This window comes from Rutidosis leptorrhynchoides, chromosome 2 (genome assembly GCF_046630445.1).
Source record: "Rutidosis leptorrhynchoides isolate AG116_Rl617_1_P2 chromosome 2, CSIRO_AGI_Rlap_v1, whole genome shotgun sequence".
Classification (NCBI taxonomy): domain Eukaryota; kingdom Viridiplantae; phylum Streptophyta; class Magnoliopsida; order Asterales; family Asteraceae; genus Rutidosis; species Rutidosis leptorrhynchoides.
Genome location: NC_092334.1, coordinates 667,616,001 through 667,640,739, shown reverse-complemented (window position 1 = coordinate 667,640,739; position 24,739 = coordinate 667,616,001).

The following is a 24,739-nucleotide window of genomic DNA, read 5'->3' as shown; positions in this document are numbered from 1 at the left end:
CTTTTAAACAGATGAGGATCTTCCCAGAAATAGTGTTTTATATCACTGAAGAATTTCTTTCGTTTTTGGTACGATAATCCTTTTTCAAGGAATCCACAAACTAAGTAGTTTGCATAGTCTGCAAACCATGGAATTTCTTTATAATCTATCTTCAATAGATATTCATCAGGAAAGTTGTCTTGTATGGCCGATTCATTCAGAACTTCTAATTCGGGATTTTCAAGACGAGAAAGATGATCAGCGGCGAGATTTTCTGCTCCTCTTTTATCTCGGATTTCAATATCAAACTCTTGTAAGAGTAAGATCCAACGGATTAATCTTGGTTTAGCATCTTGTTTTGAAAATAGGTATCTAAGAGCAGAATGGTCGGTATAGACCACCGTTTTTGCTAGAACGAGATATGATCGAAATTTGTCAAAAGCAAAGACAATAGCAAGGAGTTCTTTTTCAGTAGTTGTATAGTTCGTTTGTGCTCCTTGTAACGTCTTACTAGCATAATATATAGGTTGAAATCGTTTTTCAATCCTTTGTCCTAAAACGGCTCCCATTGCAAAATCACTTGCATCGCACATTAGTTCAAATGGTAGATTCCAATTTGGTGTTATCATGATCGGTGCATTAGTGAGTTTTTCTTTAAGAATATTAAAAGATTTGATACACTCATCTGAAAAGATAAATGGAGCATCCTTTTCTAGGAGTTTATTCATAGGAGTGGCAATTTTAGAAAAATCTTTTATGAAACGTCGGTAAAAACCGGCATGCCCTAGAAAACTCCTAACTCCTCTAACATTGGTGGGATGTGGAAGTTTAGCAATTACATCTACTTTAGCTCTATCCACTTCAATTCCTTCTTTTGAAATTTTATGTCCAAGAACGATGCCTTCTTTAACCATGAAATGACATTTCTCCCAATTAAGTACTAGATTTGATTGTTCACATCTAATTAGCATTCGTTCCAGATTAACTAGACATGATTCAAATGTATCACCGAAGACTGAAAAGTCATCCATGAAAACTTCCATGCATTCTTCTATCATGTCGTGAAAAATCGCCATCATGCACCTTTGGAAGGTTGCTGGGGCGTTGCAAAGTCCAAATGGCATGCGTTTGTAAGCAAAAGTACCATAAGGACACGTGAATGTGGTTTTCTGTTGATCTTCGGGTGCTATTGGAATTTGAAAATATTCGGAAAATCCATCTAGAAAACAATAATAACTATTTCTGGCTAATCTTTCCAACATTTGATCTATGAAAGGTAAGGGAAAGTGATCTTTTCTGGTGGCGTCATTTAATTTTCTATAATCAATACATACACGCCATCCTGTTACAGTCCTAGTAGGAATAAGCTCATTTTTCTCATTTGTAATGACAGTCATGCCACCCTTCTTAGGCACGCATTGAACTGGGCTTACCCATGGACTATCAGAAATTGGATAAATTAAACCTGCATCTAGCAGTTTAATAATCTCTTTCTTAACTACATCTTGCATATTAGGATTTAGTCTTCATTGGCGTTGCACATACGTTTTATGACCTTCTTCCATAAGGATTTTATGTGTGCAATACGAAGGACTTATTCCTTTAATATCATGAATCTTCCATGCAATGGCTGGTTTATGAGATTTCAACACAGAAATGAGTTGTGATTTCTCATTTTCAGTAAGAGAAGATGATATTATTACAGGTAACTCAGATTCACCATGTAAATAAGCGTATTCCAAATGGTTTGGAAGTGGCTTTAACTCTAATTTCGGTGGTTCTTCTATCGATGATTTATATCGATATCTGTCTTCTTCTTTTAGCATTTGAATTTCTTCTGTTATTGGTTTATATCCATTAGCTATAAGTGTAGCTAACATTTCAGCTTCATCAATTGGTTCATTACCTTCTCCTAAAGAACATTCTCCTGTTCCTTGTAATTCTGGAAATTCTTCTAATAATTCTGCATGTGCATCTATAGTTTGAATATAATAACATGTATCATCTGCAGATTGTGGTTGTTGCATTGCTCTATCAACTGAAAAGGTAACACTCTCATCCTCTATACTTAGGGTCAGTTTCTTACCGAACACGTCTATCATTGCTTTAGCCGTGTTTAAGAATGGTTTTCCTAATATGAGAGGAACTTGAGAATCTTCTTCCATGTCCAAAACAACAAAATCTACTGGAAATACTAAAGTACCAACTTTAACTAGCATGTTCTCCATTATCCCTCTAGGATATTTTATTGATCTATCGGCTAGTTGTATGCTTATTCTGGTTGGTTTTAATTCTCCAAGGTCTAGTTTAGCGTATAGTGAATATGGCATCAGATTTATACTAGCACCTAAGTCTGCCAATGCTTCTATTGAACTAAGACTACCCAGAAAACATGGAATTGTGAAACTTCCTGGATCAGATAGTTTTTCTGGTATCTTATTCAACAGCACTGCTGAACAATTAGCATTCATGGTAACAGCCGAGAGTTCTTCCATTTTCTTTCTATTTGAGATTAGATCTTTCAAGAATTTAGCATATCTAGGCATTCCTGAAATCACATCAATGAAAGGAAGATTTACATTTATCTGTTTAAACATATCCAAGAATTTGGATTGCTCGGCTTCAAGTTTCTCTTTCTTCATTTTACTCGGGTAAGGAAGTGGTGGTTGGTATGGTTTAACATAAGGTTTATCCTTAGCTGTGTTATCTTCATTAACCTTTTCAACTACCGGGTCTTTTTCCTTATCTTGATCAGGTTGTGGTTCTTGTGGAGTAGGAATAGCTTCATCAGAAGTTACAGGTATTTCCGGTGGTTTAAGTGTTGTACCACTTCTTGTGGTAATAGCTTTAGCTGTTTCATTCCGCGGGTTAGCATTTGTATCACTAGGTAGACTTCCCGGTTTTCTTTCACCTATTAACCTTGCTAGGTTACTTACTTCTTGTTCCAGATTTTGAATAGAAGCTTGTTGATTTCTAAATGCTTGAGCATTTTGTTCATTAGTTTGTTTTTGAGATGTGAAAAACTGCGTTTGAGTTTCAACTAGCTTCGTCATCATATCTTCTAAATTCGGCTTTTTATCATCGGTTTGTTGTGGTGGTTTGTTTTGAAAATTAGCTCTTTGCTGATTGTAAGTATTATTGGATACTTGTTGATTGCTAGGACCTTGTTGGTTGTTGTATGGAATATTTCGGTTATAATTCTGCTTTTGATTGTAAATCGGTCTTGGCGGTTGATAATTATTCTGATAATTATTTCCAGGCCTTTGGTTTATGTATGAAATATTCTCTCTTTGTTCCATTGTTAATTCAATACTGAGACAATCTTTTGTCAAATGTGGTCCTCCACACTGCTCACAACTAATTCGTATTGAGTGAATATCTTTAGTCATCTTTTCCATTCGTCTCTCCACTGCATCTATCTTTGCGAAAATGGAATCTAAGTCATGGCTAGAATCGGCTCTAGCTGCTTTAGATGATCTAACGATATCTTTTTCTTGGTGCCACTCATGTGAGTGGGAAGCAGTGTTACCAATAATTTTGTAAGCATCAGTTTCGGTTTTCTTCATAATAGAACCACCAGCTGCTATATCTATGTCTTTCCTTGTAGTGATGTCGCATCCTTGGTAAAATATTTGTACTATTTGACAGGTATCTTGATAATGCTAAAAACGAACATATATTTCATAGCATTATTCCTCAAGAAAGACAAGCTTTTAGTTGCAATTGTTCTATTTACAAGTGATATTCGTTTAAATAATAAAAGGTGAAGACAAAAGACAGATTCGACGATTTGAAGACGCAAACGACCAAAAAGCTCAAAAGAACAAAAGACAATCAAAAAGGTTCCAATTATTGATAAGAAACGTCTCGAAATCACAAGAGTACAAGATTCAAAACGCAAAGTACAAGATATTAAATTATACGCGAGGACGTTCGAAAATCCGGAACCGGGACTAGAGTCAACTCTTAACGCTCGACGCAACGGACTAAAAATTACAAGTTAACTATGTATATAAATATAATATAATATATAATTAATTATATTAATTATATATATATTATATATATATTATTAAAACCGTCGGCAGCCAGAAACTCCAAGGGTGTGAAATGAAAATACCTCTCCGCGACTCGCGGAGTTTGAAGGGCTTTTTGCCGCGAGTCGCGGAGCCCCAAATTTCATTTCTGGCTATAAAGCCAACCGAATTCTGATCGAATTTAACATCCTTTTTTCTCAATCTCTCTCAATATATACGTAATATATATTTATATTTATAATTTATATTTTAATTTTAATTATAATTCTAATAATAAGGGTATGTTAGCGAATGTTGTAAAGGTGTAAGTCGAAATTCTGTCCGTGTAACGCTACGCTATTTTTAATCATTGTAAGTTATGTTCAACCTTTTTACATTAATGTCTCGTAGCTAAGTTATTATTATGCTTGTTTAAAACGAAGTAATCATGATGTTGGGCTAATTACTAAAATTGGGTAATTGGGCTTTGTACCATAATTGGGGTTTGGACAAAAGAACGACACTTGTGGAAACTAGGCTATGGGCTATTAATGGGCTTTATATTTGTTTAACTAAATGAAAGTTTGTTAATGTTAATATAAAGATTTACAATTGGGCGTCCCTATAAATTACCATATACACTCGATCGGACACGATGGGCGGGGTATTTATATGTACGAATAATCGTTCATTTAACCGGACACGGGAATGGATTAATAGCCACTAGAATAATTAAAACAGGGGTGAAATTACATTCAAGGGTAATTGGTGTAATTGTTAACAAAGTAGTAAAACCTTGGTTTACACGCAGTCGATAACCTGGTGTATTCATTAAACAAAGTATTAAAACCTTGTTACAATTCGAATCCCCAATTAGTTGGAATATTTATCTTCGGGTATAATAATAATTTGACAAGGACACTTGCAATTTATATTTATGACTGATGGACTGTTATGGACAAAAACCAGACGGACATATTGAATAATCCAGGACAAAGGACAATTAACCCATGGGTATAAAACTAAAATCAACACGTCAAACATCATGATTACGGAAGTTTAAATAAGCATAATTCTTTTATTTCATATTTAATTTCCTTTATTTTATATTTAATTGCACTTCTAATTATCGCACTTTTATTTATTGTTATTTTATTTTATCGCACTTTTAATTATCGTACTTTTTAATTATCGCAATTTAATTTTATCGCATTTTTATTATTCGCAATTTCATTATCGTTATTTACTTTACGCTTTAATTTAAAGTCTTGTATTTATTTTATATTTTACATTAGGTTTTAACTGCGACTAAAGTTTTAAAATCGACAAACCGGTCATTAAACGGTAAAAACCCCCCTTTATAATAATAATATCACTTATATATATATTTGAATTTTTATAAAAGTAAACTAATATAGCGTTGAGCTTTGTTTAAAGATTTCCCTGTGGAACGAACCGGACTTACTAAAAACTACACTACTGTACGATTAGGTACACTGCCTATAAGTGTTGTAGCAAGGTTTAAGTATATCCATTCTATAAATAAATAAATATCTTGTGTAAAATTGTATCGTATTTAATAGTATTTTCTAATAAAATTTAATAGTATTTTATACCCCTCTGCTTTGACATCAAGTATTTTTGGCGCCGCTGCCGGGGACCTATCTTAAAAGCCGGAAGCACAACGCTAATATATAAAAAAAAAAAGATTTTTATCTACTTTTATTAAAAGTCGTTTTTGTAAAAATTACGTTTTAATTATTCAAAAATATAAAAAGAAAAAACAAAAATATAAGTATTTTTAGGATTTTGTTAAATATTTAAGTTTTATAAGTTTCTTTATCTTTATTTTAATTTATAAAAATATAAATTTTATTAAAAATCGTTTATTTAAACTAAAAACAGAAAAAAGAAAATAAAAAAAAAAAAAAAAAAAGAAAAACGCGTAAAAACAAAACCTGTCAACTGTTTTTCTGAACCCCGCGACTTGCGGGGTTTTCCTCTTTATTTGCCGCGACTCGCGGAGGTCTTCTGACACACGGACAAAAACCCTAAAACCGCATTAATCACGGGTTATTATTTATTATTATTATTTAAACATTATTATTATTATTATTATTATTAGTTTTAAGTTTTATTTTTATTTTATTTATGTATTTAGTTTAAATAAGTTTAATTAAATTGTAAAATTAGTAGTTTTATTAAATAAATAATATAAAAAAAATATTTTTTGTACTTTTTACAACTTTTTGTATATTTTTATATTTTGTACCTTTTTAATCGTTGTAGCGTAACTTTTGTATTTTTAGCTCATATTTAATTTTAAACTTAGTTTTTGCTATAGTTATTTTTACTCTTATATTTTTAGGCTTTGCCGTAGAATTCCTTAAGTGCTTTTTCTTTAGACTAAGATTTAGGTGCTTTAGAATTTTGCGACGCCTTTTTAAGTTTTAGTTTCTTTTTAAGTTATTTCCATTTGGGATTTAGTTTTTCCTGTAAGCTTTAATATTTTTAGACACCTTTTACTATGTATCAATTATCATTCCAATTAGTAATTTCAATTTGCGATTATAATTTTAAGTTAGTTGTAGTAATAAGGTTAAATTAGTTAAGTATTTTTAAGTTTTTATAAGTTTCTTTTATTTTTCCGTCACCTTTTATTTTTCAATTTTTTTTCTTTTTCGACATTTTGCGACGAACTCTTTGTCTTTCTTATTTCTCGCCACTCTAGTTTTTAGGACTTAGATTTTTTTTTTTTTTTTTTTTTACTTCTTATCTAAATTTCTTAAAATTACGAAAATTTATTTTAAGTGGTTAAATTGATAGACATCAAAATTTTCTGGTTCGTAGTAATAGTTGGATTTGTACGTGGACCGGGTTATTGGAGCCAAACAGTCCTCAATTATATTGAGACCAAACGAATCCTGCCCCTCTGCTGCATCTTTTGGCTATTCGAAACGTGGGCAAAATCAGAAAAGTCTATTGATTGGATAACTTATTATAATTTTTCTTTCCTTTTAAAAACTAATAGGATATTCTGTGAATGCACCGAGCAAGACGTTCATCACCTTTTGTACGTTCACCACCTGTAACTAGATCAAGACATCGTTTAACAAATATAACCACCGTTGATTTCTCTTTAGAATCGTCATCCAGTCGACCAAGTACCTCAGTTCAAATTTCCGATAATCCATTTTTTTGAACCCAACCTCACAATTGAGAATCCAGAAAATATTCAGGAACGGTTCATAGATCCTGAACCATTGAACTTTCCTCCGGAACCACCAATCATTCAAACAGAGATTGTTGAGGAACGAACTATTAAATCAGAATCATCTAGTGATACCGATTCAACAAATTCAATTATGGAGAATCTGGAACCTTTAAGTATGGAAGACCGAATGAGAGCTAAACGCACTGGCCAAGGTCACGCAATTACTCATCCAGACATTAATGCGCCAGATTATGAAATCAAAGGACAAATTCTACACATGGTGACTAATCAATGCCAATTTAGTGGTGCGCCGAAGGAAGATCCAAATGAACATCTACGTACCTTTAATAGGATCTGCACACTATTTAAAATACGAGAAGTGGAGGATGAACAGATATATCTAATGTTATTTCCCTGGACTTTAAAGGGAGAAGCCAAAGATTGGTTGGAATCGTTACCTGAAGGGGCGATTGATACATGGGACGTTTTAATTGATAAATTTCTTAAACAATTCTTTCCTGCATCTAAAGCCGTAAGACTTCAAGCAGAAATTGTTACGTTCACACAGAAGCCAAATGAAACTCTATATGAGGCGTGGACAAGATATGGAAAATTGTTAAGAGGATGTCCGCAACATGGTTTAGACACCTGTCAAATAGTACAAATATTCTACCAAGGATGCGACATCACTACAAGGAAAGACATAGATATAGCAGCTGGTGGTTCTATTATGAAGAAAACCGAAACTGATGCTTACAAAATTATTGATAACACTGCTTCCCACTCACATGAGTGGCACCAAGAAAAAGATATCATTAGATCATCTAAAGCAGCTAGAGCCGATTCTAGCCATGACTTAGATTCCATTTCGGCAAAGATAGATGCTTTCGAGAGACGAATGGAAAAGATGACTAAAGATATTCATGCTATACGAATTAGTTGTGAGCAGTGTGGAGGACCACATTTGACAAAAGATTGTCTCAGTATTGAATTAACAATGGAACAAAGAGAGAATATTTCATACATAAACCAAAGGCCTGGAAATAATTATCAGAATAATTATCAACCGCCAAGACCGATTTACAATCAAAACCAGAATTATAACCGAAATATTCCATACAACAACCAACAAGGTCCTAGCAATCAACAAATATCCAACAATACTTACAATCAGCAAAGACCGAATTTTCAAAACAAACCACCACAACAAACCGATGATAAAAAGCCGAATTTAGAAGATATGATGACGAAGCTAGTTGAAACTCAAACGCAGTTTTTCACATCTCAAAAACAAACCAATGAACAAAATGCTCAAGCATTTAGAAATCAACAAGCTTCTATTCAAAATCTAGAACAAGAAGTAAGTAACCTAGCAAGGTTAATAGGTGAAAGAAAACCGGGAAGTCTACCAAGCGATACAAATGCTAACCCCCGGAATGAAACAGCTAAAGCTATTACCACAAGAAGTGGTACAACACTTAAACCACCTGAAATACCTGTAACTTCTGATAAAACTATTCCTACTCCACAAGAACCACAACCTGATCAAGATAAGGAAAAAGAACCGGTAGTTGAAAAGGTTAATGAAGATAACACAGTTAAGGCTAAACCTTATGTTAAACCATACCAACCACTACTTCCTTACCCGAGTAAAATGAAGAAGGAAAAACTTGAAGCCGAGCAATCCAAATTCTTGGATATGTTTAAACAGATAAATGTAAATCTTCCTTTCATTGATGTGATTTCAGGAATGCCAAGGTATGCTAAATTCTTGAAAGATCTAATCACGAATAGAAGGAAAATGGAAGAACTCTCGGCTGTTACTATGAATGCTAATTGTTCAGCAGTGCTGTTGAATAAGATACCAGAAAAACTATCTGATCCAGGAAGTTTCACAATTCCATGTTTTCTGGGTAGTCTTAGTTCAATAGAAGCATTGGCAGACTTAGGTGCTAGTATAAATCTAATGCCGTATTCACTATACGCTAAACTAGACCTTGGAGAATTGAAACCAACCAGAATAAGCATACAACTAGCCGATAGATCAATAAAATATCCTAGAGGGATAATGGAGAACATGCTAGTTAAAGTTGGTACTTTAGTATTCCCAGTAGATTTTGTTGTTTTGGACATGGAAGAAGATTCTCAAGTTCCTCTCATATTAGGAAGACCATTCTTAAACACGGCTAAAGCAATGATAGACGTGTTCGGTAAGAAACTGACCCTAAGTATAGAGGATGAGAGTGTTACCTTTTCAGTTGATAGAGCAATGCAACAACCACAATCTGCAGATGATACATGTTATTATATTAAAACTATAGATGCACATGCAGAATTATTAGAAGAATTTCCAGAATTACAAGGAACAGGAGAATGTTCTTTAGGAGAAGGAAATGAACCAATTGATGAAGCTGAAATGTTAGCTACACTTATAGCTAATGGATATGAACCAACAACAGAAGAAATTCAAATGCTAAAAGAAGAAGACAGATATCGATATAAATCATCGATAGAAGAACCTCCGAAATTAGAGTTAAAGCCACTTCCAAACCATTTGGAATACGCTTATTTACATGGTGAATCTGAATTACCTGTAATAATATCGTCTTCTCTTACTGAAAATGAGAAATCACAACTCATTTCTGTGTTGAAAGCTCATAAACCAGCCATTGCATGGAAGATTCATGATATTAAAGGAATAAGTCCTTCGTATTGCACACATAAAATCCTTATGGAAGAAGGTCATAAAACGTATGTGCAACGTCAACGAAGACTAAATCCTAATATGCAAGATGTAGTTAAGAAAGAGATTATTAAACTGCTAGATGCAGGTTTGATATATCCAATTTCTGATAGTCCATGGGTAAGCCCAGTTCAATGCGTGCCGAAGAAGGGTGGTATGACTGTCATTACAAATGAGAAAAATGAGCTTATTCCTACTAGGACTGTAACAGGATGGCGTGTATGTATTGATTATAGAAAATTAAATGACGCCACCAGAAAAGATCACTTTCCCTTACCTTTCATAGATCAAATGTTGGAAAGATTAGCCGGAAATAGTTACTATTGTTTTCTAGATGGATTTTCCGGATATTTTCAAATTCCAATAGCACCCGAAGATCAAGAGAAAACCACATTCACGTGCCCTTATGGTACTTTTGCTTACAAACGCATGCCATTTGGACTTTGCAACGCCCCTGCAACCTTTCAAAGGTGTATGATGGCGATTTTTCACGACATGATAGAAGAATGCATGGAAGTATTCATGGATGACTTTTCAGTCTTCGGTGATACATTTAAATCATGTCTAGTTAATCTGGAACGAATGCTAATTAGATGCGAAAAATCAAATCTAGTACTTAATTGGGAGAAATGCCATTTTATGGTTAAAGAAGGCATCGTTCTTGGACATAAAATTTCAAAAGAAGGAATTGAAGTGGATAGAGCTAAAGTAGATGTAATTGCTAAACTTCCACATCCCACCAATGTTAGAGGAGTTAGGAGTTTTCTAGGGCATGCCGGTTTTTACCGACGTTTCATAAAAGATTTTTCTAAAATTGCCACTCCTATGAATAAACTCCTAGAAAAGGATGCGCCATTCATCTTTTCAGATGAATGTATCAAATCTTTTAATATACTTAAAGAAAAACTCACTAATGCGCCGATCATGATAACACCAAATTGGAATCTACCATTTGAACTAATGTGCGATGCAAGTGATTTTGCAATGGGAGCCGTTTTAGGACAAAGGATTGAAAAACGATTTCAACCTATATATTATGCTAGTAAGACATTACAAGGAGCACAAACGAACTATACAACTACTGAAAAAGAACTCCTTGCTATTGTCTTTGCTTTTGACAAATTTCGATCATATCTCGTTCTAGCAAAAACGGTGGTCTATACCGACCATTCTGCTCTTAGATACCTATTTTCAAAACAAGATGCTAAACCAAGATTAATCCGTTGGATCTTACTCTTACAAGAGTTTGATATTGAAATCCGAGATAAAAAAGGAGCAGAAAATCTCGCCGCTGATCATCTTTCTCGTCTTGAAAATCCCGAATTAGAAGTCCTGAATGAATCGGCCATACAAGACAACTTTCCTGATGAATATCTATTGAAGATAGATTATAAAGAAATCCCATGGTTTGCAGACTATGCAAACTACTTAGTTTGTGGATTCCTTGAAAAAGGATTATCGTACCAAAGACGAAAGAAATTCTTCAGTGATATAAAACACTATTTCTGGGAAGATCCACACCTGTTTAAAAGTTGTCCCGATGGAATAATACGCCGATGTGTATTTGGAGATGAAGCTAGTAAAATTTTAAACCATTGTCACACAGGACCAACAGGAGGGCATTATGGGCCTCAACTAACAGCAAGAAAAGTTTATGAAGCTGGATTCTATTGGCCTACAATTTACAAAGACGCACACCTTCTTTGCAAATCCTGTGATGCATGTCAAAGGGCCGGAAGAATAAGTCAACGTGATGAAATGCCACAAAATGTCATCCAAGTATGTGAAGTATTTGACATTTGGGGTATTGACTTTATGGGTCCATTTCCAAAATCTCATAATAATCTATATATACTCGTAGCCATTGATTATGTATCTAAATGGGCGGAAGCACAAGCTCTCCCAACTAACGATGCACGAGTTGTAGTCAACTTTTTAAAACGTCTTTTTGCAAGGTTTGGAACACCGAAAGCTTTAATAAGTGATCGGGGTACTCATTTCTGTAATAATCAACTTGAGAAAGTTCTTAAAAGATATGGAGTAACTCATAAAATCTCCACCGCATATCATCCACAAACAAGTGGACAAGTTGAAAATACCAACCGAGCTTTAAAACGTATTCTAGAGAAAACCGTAGGATCAAATCCGAAGGAATGGTCCATTAAATTGGAGGATGCACTCTGGGCTTTTAGAACAGCCTACAAAACTCCAATTGGAACCACACCTTTTAGACTTGTTTATGGAAAAGCATGTCATCTTCCAGTAGAAATTGAACACAAAGCATTTTGGGCTTTGAAGACATGTAATCTTGATTTACATGAAGCCGGACGTCTACGATTAAGTCAACTAAACGAATTAGAAGAATTAAGACATGAAGCATACGAAAATTCGTTAATCTATAAAGAAAGAACGAAGAAATGGCATGATAAAAGAATCAGAAGTTCAAAAGAATTTAAAGAAGGAGACAGAGTTCTTCTTTTCAATTCACGATTCAAGCTATTTCCTGGAAAATTGAAATCAAGATGGTCTGGACCATTCATAGTCAAAAGAGTTTTCCCATACGGAACGATAGAATTGATAAATTCAAATGGGATTGAATTTAAAGTTAATGGTCACAGAGTTAAACATTACATACATGGTCCGATGGAAGTCGACAACGAAGTTAATCACAATTTCGACACCACAGCAAACTAAGTGTGGGGAGAATCAAGTCTTTAAAGGATAATATATATTTCTGTTAGAGTTAGATTGTCTGTTTTCGTGTAGTTCTCGAAAATGGAACACGTATGGTCTTTCCCTAGCAGACCCTAAAGAACTAGTCTTCTCCCCCCATTCTGAATTTTTATTTTTTTTAGGTTTTTACAAAATGAAGACTGCCTGTGAATTAAACCATGGTCTAATGCTACACGCTTTGATCACTAAACGTAATAATGACATACTCCCGAGTGAATTAGTATCAGTAATCAGAGAAAGAATGGACGGAGTTAGAAAAGGATCCAGATGCGAAGATAATAAGTTACAATTTGGTAAAGGAAAATCAAAATCCGCAGCGAAAAGAAGAGCACGACACCTAGAAAAATGTCACAAATGCGGAAAATGGTCACATGGAGGTAAATGTTCAAATAATCAAACCTATTCAAATACCGAATTTGTTACTTTATGCAGAGACGGACCGTTCATATGTTTAGAAGAAAAGACAATGAATGCTCGAGGTTACGCCTATGCAGCCATGGAAGACCAATTAAACCGACTATCTTATGAATATAATAGATCATATAACTAAGAAATCTATTTCACAGGTATGTCTGTACAGTTTTTATTTTTATTTTTATTTTTAACCTTTTGATAATAAACGCTAATTTGTTCGCTAAAAAGTATTAAATTGGTATTAAATAAAATTAGGTTTGGCGACCGAAATTATTGATATCATTCAAAAATTTATTACATCACTGCGAAATTTAACGTTTATTCTTAAGGTATAAATATCTTTAAACAATCAAACCAAAATATTTCAAAAATTCGTCATGAGTTAAATTAGGTCTTGGAACCGAAATTACTTTACCGAAAAGAGGGGCGCATATTTTTGATAATATTTGATTGATTAAAGTGGGATAAAAAGACAAAAAGATTTTTAATTTTATTATGTTTTTAATCTTAATATTTAAACCTTAAATTAATATTGTAAACTTTATAAAAACAATATATTTAAAATTGTAAATATTTGAAAAATTAATATAAGTTTGATATGAATTTATGAATTTTTAAATTAAGTTTGGTGTGAATTTTTAATTTTTAAAATATGAATTTTAATTTTATGCATTTCAAATTTTAAGTTTGGTGTGAATTTTTAATTTTTAATTTTTTTTATTCTGAATTTATTATTTAAGTTGTGTGAATTTAAAAACAAAAATTTACTTTATCTCATTAAGTTAAGAATATGATTTTTAAAATTCGTCGTAAGTTGAAGACTAGGTCTCTGAACCGAAATTGCTTTACTCGAGGGAGGGACGAGAACTTTTATTATCATTATTTTTAATCTTATTGATTTAAAGTATGCCAAAAACATTAAAAAACCCAAAAATCTTAGCTTTTAAAACAATCGCTACAAAAAGACAAATTTTAAAATTTTGTCGAGGGACGGACTAGGACATCGATCCGAAACGACCTCGTCCTAAATAACAAGGGAAACAAAATTTTAAAATTAATTTCTTAATTGTTTTATAAGTTAAAGATTATATATAAAAAAAAAAAAAAAAAAAAAAAAAAAAAAAAAAAAAAAAAAAAATAACTCCGCGACTCGCGGAGTTTTAAGTGAAAACCTCCGCGACTCGCGGAGGGACAAAATTACAGAAAAAAAAATAAAACTAGCTGCTCGATCAGATAACTCACACACACACATAAACACCCAAATACAGCTCGAAAAAACCCGAGAAAACCCACGAAAATCATCCCAAAAACTCGATTTTTCACCGTTAATCTTCAAATTTTTCACTACAATCATGTTGAGAAGGATGATATCTAGGAACTACTCAAGAAAACAGACTGAAAGGGGTGAATCTTCATCCCAAGCCCGTCACGCTCCTGCTGAGAACTTGGAACAACAGGAGGTAGATAACTACTACAAGCAGGATGTACCTCATCCAGTCATGACCTTTTCAGATATGCACTTGGAACAGTTGCACCCGAACCTGCGATTTGACAGACTTTGGATAGATTATCCAAAATATCAACGGGGATTGCATACTCTTCATTCCAAGGTTGTTGAGGTACCGAGGGTCATAGAATGGGGACCCTTGGAAGCTGTAGAATTGGCCGGGCCAATTAGGGAATTACTGGTACAGAGGTATGGTAATTCTTATTTTAATGACTGGATATGTTTATTCACCATACGCAGACCTGTATATAAAGTATGGTGTGAAGAGTTGTTATGTAGTATAGAGTTGAATGATCGGGTAGCTAGTTTAACCGATCGTTCTTTTATTAGATTTTTGTTAGGCGGTTCGATGCGCCACATGTCTTTACTGGACATGGCTCAGGCTTTACGTATATATACGCCTGAGGAGTTAGCATCTGCCGATTGTAGAGGATTGATACTAAACGGTAGGAAAATAGATGAAAATTTTGATACACACGGTGTGTGGAGTCAAATGACAAGCCATCACCGTTTTAAAGGGGGAAACTACTCTTATTTGGATATAGATAGAGCCGAATTAAGAGTAATACATAGATTTTTAGCTAATTCGATTACACAAAGGGGTAAAAACAAAGAAAAGGTAAATGAACAAGATTTATTTTACCATATGTGTATTCGAGACCCACACAGCGCTGTAAGTATACCATATTGTGTGGGTTATTATTTATCAGCTATGGTTCGAGGGATGCGTCCACATAGCATAATAGGAGGTGGTATTTTTATTACTTTGATTGGTGAATATCTCGGTGTGGATATAAGTCGGGGGGGATTATTAGTAGAAGAGCCGGAACCCCGCGACACTATAGGTTTAAATGTATACCATGGTGCGAAAGTGTTGAAGCGGCGAAATAACGCCGCAGTACGATACAATGGTAGACATCCACAGGTAGAGAGAAACCAGGAACAAGGTAATGTAGGAGGGGGGAACCAGATGCAAGAAATGCATAGGTTTATAGCTTCTCAGGAATACGAAAATGCTAGACAGAGAGCATTTGAAGATTGGCAAGTTCATCAGAACCAGATCATAGCGCATTGCCAACACATAGGTAGAAACTATATTCCTACACCGAAACCCGTCTTCCCTCCTTGGTCGATAGAGATGCAGCCACCATATCCTACGTATGACCCTGCCGAGGCATTCTATAGCACTTATGGTTATGCGTGGAACCCCTATTGGTACCAATATCATCCTTAGTTTACTTATTTTTATTTTTATTTTGTAATTTGTAATTATTGATATATTTAATATTTTTGTTAATATTGTAATCATTTTTATAATTTCTAACTTTTATTCTTAGATTTTAATAATTTTTGAATGTGGGGTAATAAACCAAACTTCAAAAATATGTATATATGTTTGCAGTTTATCTTATGTACACAACAGGGTAAAACAACGCATTTTCAAAGACTGGCATTAAGTTCAGCAAAAGCAAGTAATTTTGACGACAATGATGCAAAATGTATGTGAAATAACAACAAGACGGAATAAACAAATGACGTGCACCATTTATCATTCAGCAAACAAACGCCAATATATTTGGAAACTTTGGTAAAAATTTAATCATTTTCACACAAATCACCCTCAATAATTTAAATTGTTACTGATTTCTTGCAAATGAGGGCATTGCAAGATCTTAAGTGTGGGAAGGGGTTAAATTCTTTCGGATTTTAAAACTTTTACTTTATACACTTGGTTACCATTAAAAATACTAGTAAATCAGTAGTTGTATTAGAATCTAGTGCTCTCTGATAATAAAGAACAGCCCTGGTCTTATATACTGACTACCCAATTCTAGTAAAATTTTTAAAAATTTTCAAATAAATGAATTCAAAATCATGTTTAAACATATTTATGAACGATAAAACTAGGTTTTAACACCGAAATTATTGTTACCTCGGAAAGGACATAAATTGAGAAACAAACTAAAATGTTAAAATTCATTTAAAATGGAATAGAGGACGATAAAAAGAAATAAAAAGCCAAGTGTGGGAAAATTTACCAAGTTATTTTAAACATATGCCACATATATTTGTAACAAATAACTGAAAATACTTTTGCTTTGGACTAAACTAAACTGTTTTACCCGATGAAAGAAAAGAAGAGATGGATCTACACGATGAATCAATTCCATCATTAAAAGGAAGTAAAGTCTTCCGAAAAAGACACGCGCTTCTTGATTTAGGTCATGAAGTTGTCATCCAGACCAGCTGTAGGTTGACGAAAAATCTAGAAAAGTCATCACTAAAATCAGCAGGAAATCCACGGACCTCAGCATTAAACAGGGTCGCCAAGTGGTCAGATTTATCCTAACCATGAGAAGGATTTATCTCGTACAATGGGGAGGCACCGTGCAAATTAGCTGGATAAGACTAATGAATCAGATCCCCAGAAAGGATAATCTCCTTAAAGATTAAAAATCAGCTTTTAAGACTGATATTACTCAATCCTAGAGATTGACCTTAAAGATTGAGAATTCAAACTCATGGAATTCAATGATATCTAAACTCGAGCTTGAACGAGAAAATATTTTGATAAAAATACAAACCGATTTGTTTTCTGAAAACCCTATTTTCAATGCGTTCATTACCATTGAACGTAAAATCCTAGGAATTCACCTGAAATTCATTAGGTCACCTGAACCAAATCGGGTGTCAACCGTAAGAACGGTGGTTGCATAACATGGTCAAAGACAGGACTTTGTGCCAGACCGACAAATTATAAGGGTGAGCTTTACTATTGCTCCTACCAAGGATAGTAATTGCGTCCGACACGTTATAGACCACAATCAAAAGCATGTCACGGGACATTGCCTTAAACAGTTGCTTGTTCAACGCTTTCCTTTACAACCGGACGGTAGTTTGCCGAAAGGTAATATACGGGACAAGTAAACTGGACGTGTTGCTTTCCAAATACAAGGTTAGCAAGTGGGTGACACAAAACCGCAAGTTTTGAGCTAAAATTTTCAAATCTGAAACCCACCAAACCCACAAATATTTTGCAAACACCGGTAAAGGGTTATTCCGGAAAACTTATCTAGGGTAAAAACTAGATTTAATTTTCAAAAGATCAAATGTTTTCATAAAGATCCAATTTCCTTAATGGATCTAAATTTTTATAGTCATGTGGGACTGTAAACCATATCGTTACTACCATTGTTTATACCGCCGTATAGAAATCACTGATGTACAAAGTGTGAAGAATAAAAAAGTGATTCTAGTATTTCAAGACGATATTGCTTGAGGACAAGCAACGCTCAAGTGTGGGAATATTTGATAATGCTAAAAACGAACATATATTTCATAGCATTATTCCTCAAGAAAGACAAGCTTTTAGTTGCAATTGTTCTATTTACAAGTGATATTCGTTTAAATAATAAAAGGTGAAGACAAAAGACAGATTCGACGATTTGAAGACGCAAACGACCAAAAAGCTCAAAAGAACAAAAGACAATCAAAAAGGTTCCAATTATTGATAAGAAACGTCTCGAAATCACAAGAGTACAAGATTCAAAACGCAAAGTACAAGATATTAAATTATACGCGAGGACGTTCGAAAATCCGGAACCGGGACTAGAGTCAACTCTTAACGCTCGACGCAACGGACTAAAAATTACAAGTTAACTATGTATATAAATATAATATAATATATAATTAATTATATTAATTATATATATATTATATATATATTATTAAAACCGTCGGCAGCCAGAAACTCCAAGGGTGTGAAATGAAAATACCTCTCCGCGACTCGCGGAGTTTGAAGGGCTTTTTGCCGCGAGTCGCGGAGCCCCAAATTTCATTTCTGGCTATAAAGCCAACCGAATTCTGATCGAATTTAACATCCTTTTTTCTCAATCTCTCTCAATATATACGTAATATATATTTATATTTATAATTTATATTTTAATTTTAATTATAATTCTAATAATAAGGGTATGTTAGCGAATGTTGTAAAGGTGTAAGTCGAAATTCTGTCCGTGTAACGCTACGCTATTTTTAATCATTGTAAGTTATGTTCAACCTTTTAACATTAATGTCTCGTAGCTAAGTTATTATTATGCTTGTTTAAAACGAAGTAATCATGATGTTGGGCTAATTACTAAAATTGGGTAATTGGGCTTTGTACCATAATTGGGGTTTGGACAAAAGAACGACACTTGTGGAAACTAGGCTATGGGCTATTAATGGGCTTTATATTTGTTTAACTAAATGAAAGTTTGTTAATGTTAATATAAAGATTTACAATTGGGCGTCCCTATAAATTACCATATACACTCGATCGGACACGATGGGCGGGGTATTTATATGTACGAATAATCGTTCATTTAACCGGACACGGGAATGGATTAATAGCCACTAGAATAATTAAAACAGGGGTGAAATTACATTCAAGGGTAATTGGTGTAATTGTTAACAAAGTAGTAAAACCTTGGTTTACACGCAGTCGATAACCTGGTGTATTCATTAAACAAAGTATTAAAACCTTGTTACAATTCGAATCCCCAATTAGTTGGAATATTTATCTTCGGGTATAATAATAATTTGACAAGGACACTTGCAATTTATATTTATGACTGATGGACTGTTATGGACAAAAACCAGACGGACATATTGAATAATCCAGGACAAAGGACAATTAACCCATGGGTATAAAACTAAAATCAACACGTCAAACATCATGATTACGGAAGTTTAAATAAGCATAATTCTTTTATTTCATATTTAATTTCCTTTATTTTATATTTAATTGCACTTCTAATTATCGCACTTTTATTTATTGTTATTTTATTTTATCGCACTTTTAATTATCGTACTTTTTAATTATCGCAATTTAATTTTATCGCATTTTTATTATTCGCAATTTCATTATCGTTATTTACTTTACGCTTTAATTTAAAGTCTTGTATTTATTTTATATTTTACATTAGGTTTTAACTGCGACTAAAGTTTTAAAATCGACAAACCGGTCATTAAACGGTAAAAACCCCCCTTTATAATAATAATATCACTTATATATATATTTGAATTTTTATAAAAGTAAACTAATATAGCGTTGAGCTTTGTTTAAAGATTTCCCTGTGGAACGAACCGGACTTACTAAAAACTACACTACTGTACGATTAGGTACACTGCCTATAAGTGTTGTAGCAAGGTTTAAGTATATCCATTCTATAAATAAATAAATATCTTGTGTAAAATTGTATCGTATTTAATAGTATTTTCTAATAAAATTTAATAGTATTTTATACCCCTCTGCTTTGACATCATATCTAAACCATGTTGCGGACATCCTCTTAACAACTTTCCATATCTTGTCCACGCCTCATATAGAGTTTCATTCGGTTTCTGTGTGAACGTAACAATTTCTGCTTGAAGTCTTACGGCTTTAGATGCCGGAAAGAATTGTTTAAGAAATTTTTCAACTAAAACGTCCCATGTATCAATCGCCCCTTCAGGTAACGATTCCAACCAATCTTTGGCTTCTCCCTTTAAAGTCCAGGGAAATAACATGAGATATATCTATTCATCCTCCACTTCTCGGATTTTAAATAGTGTGCAGATCCTATTAAAGGTACGTAAATGTTCATTTGGATCTTCCTTCGGCGCACCACTAAATTGGCATTGATTAGTCACCATGTGTAGAATTTGTCCTTTGATTTCATAATCTGGCGCATTAATGTCTGGATGAGTAATTGCGTGACCTTGGCCAGTGCGTTTAGCTCTCATTCGGTCTTCCATACTTAAAGGTTCCAGATTCTCCATAATTGAATTTGTTGAATCGGAATCACTAGAGGATTCTGATTTAATGGTTCGTTCCTCAACAATCTCTGTTTGAATGATTGGTGGTTCCGGAGGAAAGTTTAGTGGTTCAGGATCTACGAATCGTTCCTGAATATTCTCCGGATTCTCAATTGTGAGGTCGGGTTTAAAAAATGGATTATCAGAAATTTGAACTGAAGTACTTGGTCGACTGGATGACGATTCTAAAGAAAAATCAACGGCAGTAATATTTGCTAAATGTCTTGATCTAGTTACAGGTGGTGAACGTACAAAAGGTGGTGAACGTCTTGCTCGGTGCATTCACTGAATATCCTATTAGTTTTTAAAAGGAAAGAAAAATTATAATAAGTTATCCAATCAATAGACTTTTCTGATTTTGCCCACGTTTCGAATAGCCAAAAGATGCAGCAGAGGGGCAGAATTCGTTTGGTCTCAATATAATTGAGGACTGTTTGGCTCCAATAACCCGGTCCACGTACAAATCCAACTATTACTACGAACCAGAAAATTTTGATGTCTATCAATTTAACCACTTAAAATAAATTTTCGTAATTTTAAGAAAATTTAGATAAGAAGTAGAATAAAAATCTTTGTCCTAAAACTAGAATAGCGAGAAATAAGAAAGAAAAAGAGTTCGTCAGAAAAGGTCGAAAAAGAAAAATGGTTGAAAAATAAAAGGTGACGGAAAAATAAAAGAAACTTATAAAACTTAAAAATACTTGACTAACCTAACCTTATTACTACAACTAACTTAAAATTATAATCGCAAATTGAGATAACTAATTGGAATGATAATTGGTACATAGTAAAAGGTGCCTAAAAATATTAAAGCTTACAGGAAAAACTATATCCCAAATGGAAATAACTTAAAAAGAAACTAAAACTTAAAAAGGCGTCGCAAAATTCTAAAGCACCTAAATCTTAGTCTAAATAAAAAGCACTGAAGGAATTCTACGGAAAAGCCTAAAAATCTAGAAGTAAAAATAACTATGGCAAAAACTAAGTTTAAAACTAAATATGAGCTAAAAATACAAATATTACGCTAAAACGATTGAAAAGGGACAAAATATAAAAATATACATAAAGTTGTAAAAAGTACAATTTTTATAAAAATATTATTTTTATATTATTTATTTATTAAAACTACTAATTTTACAAATTAATTAAACTAATTAATACTAAATAATACAAATTAATTAAAACTTAAATTAAATACTAAATTAATTAAATATTTAACCCTAATTACAAATTAATTAATAATAATTAATAATACTCCGTAATAAATGCAGGATTAGGGCTTCCTGTTGGTGTCAGGTCCCCTCCGCGAGTTGCGGTATTCAAGGCACCAAACCCCGCGACTCGCGGGGTTCAGAAATTCAACTGACAGGTTTAAAATTCGACGCGTTTTTCTTTATTTTTTTTATTTTATTTTCTGTTTTCTGTTTTTATATTTTCTGTTTATATTAATTAAAATATTTATATAATTTAAATAAAACTTATCTTTAATAACTAAGATAAAAATAAAATACTTTATAACAATAAAAAAAATAGATTTATATATATTTATATTTTTTTCGGTTTTTTATATTTATAAAATATATTTATAAAATAAATTAAATAAAACTTATATTTTTACAAACTAAAGAAACTTTATAAAACTTAAATATTTATCAAAATCTTAAAAATACCCATATTTTTGTTTTTCTTTTTATATTTTCGAATATTTAAAACGTATTTTTATAAAAACGAATTTTAATAAAAGTAAACTAAATTTTTTTTTTCTATTAGCGTTGCGCTTCCGGCTTTTAAGAGTAGTTCCCCGGCAGCGGCGCCAAAAATACTTGATGTTTCGCGAGGTGTATATAAAATACTATTAAATTTTACAAGGAAATACTTATTAAATACGATACAATTTTACACAAGATATTTATTTATTTATAGAATGGATATACTTAAACCTTGCTACAACACTTATAGGCAGTGTACCTAATCGTAAAGTAGTGTAGTTTTTAGTAAGTCCGGTTCGTTCCACAGGGAAATCCTTAAACAAAGCTTAACGCTATATTAGTTTACTTTTATAAAAATACAAATATATATATAAGTAATATTATTATTATAAAGGGGGGGGGGGGGGGTTTACCGTTTAATGACCGGTTTGTCGATTTTAAAACTTTAGTCGCAGTTAAAACCAAATGTAAAATATTAAAAATAAATACAAGATTTAAATTAAAGCGTAAAGTAAATAACGATAATGAAATTGCAAATAATAAAAATGCGATAAAATAAACTTGCGATAATTAAAAAGTACGATAATTAAAAGTGCAATTAACTACAATAATAATAAAAATGTGATAATTAGAAGTGCAATTAAATATAAAATAAAGGAAATTAAATATGAAATAAAAGAATTATGCTTATTTAAACTTCCGTAATCATGATGTTTGACGTGTTGATTTTAGTTTTATGCCCATGGGTTAATTGTCCTTTGTCCTGGATTATTTAATATGTCCGTCTGGTTTTTGTCCATAACAGTCCATCAGTCATAAATATAAAGTGCGAGTGTCCTCGTCAAATTATCCTAATACCCGAAGTTAAATATTCCAACTAATTGGGGACTTAAACTGTAACAAGATTTTAATACTTTGTTTAATAATTACACCAGGATGTCGACTGAGTGTAACCCAAGGTTTTAATATTTTGTTATCAATTATATCAAGTGTCCTTGTACATAATTTCACCCCTGTTTTAATTATTCTAGTGGCTATTAATCCATTCCCGTGTCCGGTTAAATGAACGATTATTCGTACATATAAATACCCCGCCCATCGTGTCCGATCGAGTGTATATGGTAATATATAAATATTTCGAATTATAAGTTTGTATATTAAATTAACAAGGTATTGTTTAGTTAATATAAAACCCATTAATAACCCATAGTCTAATTTCCACAAGTGTCGTTCTTTTATCCAAACCCAAATTATGGTACAAAGCCCAATTACCCAATTTTAGTAATTAGCCCAACATCATGATTACTTCGGATTAAATAAGCATAATAATAACTTAGCTATGAGACATTAATATAAAAAGGTTGAACATAACTTACAATGATTAAAAATAGCGTAGCGTTACACGGACAGAATTTCGACTTACACCCTTACAACATTCGCTAACATACCCTTATTATTAGAATTATAATTAAAATTAAAATATAAATTATAAATATATATATATATTTTACTATATAGATAGAGAGATGGATGGATATATGATGATTAAAATGCTCAGAATTCGGTTGGCTTTATAGGGAGTTTCAAAACTTGGGGCTCCGCGACTCGCGGCCCTTTTGGCCTTCAAACTCCACGAGTCGCGGAGATTGAAATTACAGCTCAGTCCCTTTTGGAGTCTTTCTTGCCGACGGTTTTAAATATAAATATAATATATTAAATAATTATAAGAATTATTTAAATATTATATTATATTTATGTGCATAGTTGATTTGTAATTTTTAGTCCGTTGCGTCGAGCGTTGAGAGTTGACTCTGGTCCCGGTTCCGGATTTTCGAACGTCCTTGCGTACAATTTAATATCTTGTACTTTGCGTTTTGAATTTTGTACTCTTGTAATTTCGAGACGTTTCTTATCAATAATTGGAACCTCTTTGATTGTCTTTTGTACTTTTGAGCTTTTTGGTCGTTTGCGTCTTCAATTCGTCGAATCTGTCTTTTGTCTTCACCTTTTATTATTTAAACGAATATCACTTGTAAATAGAACAATTGCAACTAAAAGCTTGTCTTTCTTGAGGAATAATGCTATGAAATATATGTTCGTTTTTAGCATTATCAGCTGGTTATGCTGCTGGTGCTCTTAGATTTTGCACCATATTCTCTAGAGTCACTATTCGAGCGTGAAGCTCGTTGATTTCTTATATTATACCGGGATGATTGGCGGTTCGGACAAGCGAATGAATAAGATCCAGAATTCTAGAGATTATATATTCGTGGCGGGATATCCTGGAAATGAGGGTGAAAATGGTGTTCCGAACTGGTTCGCCGGTAAGTGCTTCAGGTTCTTCGCCAAGAGGTGAATTCGGTTGGTGGAAGGGATCTCATTCTTCTTGTCTCCATTGATTGAGCCGACTATGAACCCATCCCTAATTCATCCAGAATAGATGATGGCTGATTAGTTCGTTTGTTCCAGTTACGCTGCCATTGGAGCTCGAGGAGTTCGAGAAATCCATATTATGTGTTTGGAATAGGGTTTGATATGAAATGGGTGTTGGATACTGAATGATATATTCGTCTCCTTGAATACGTA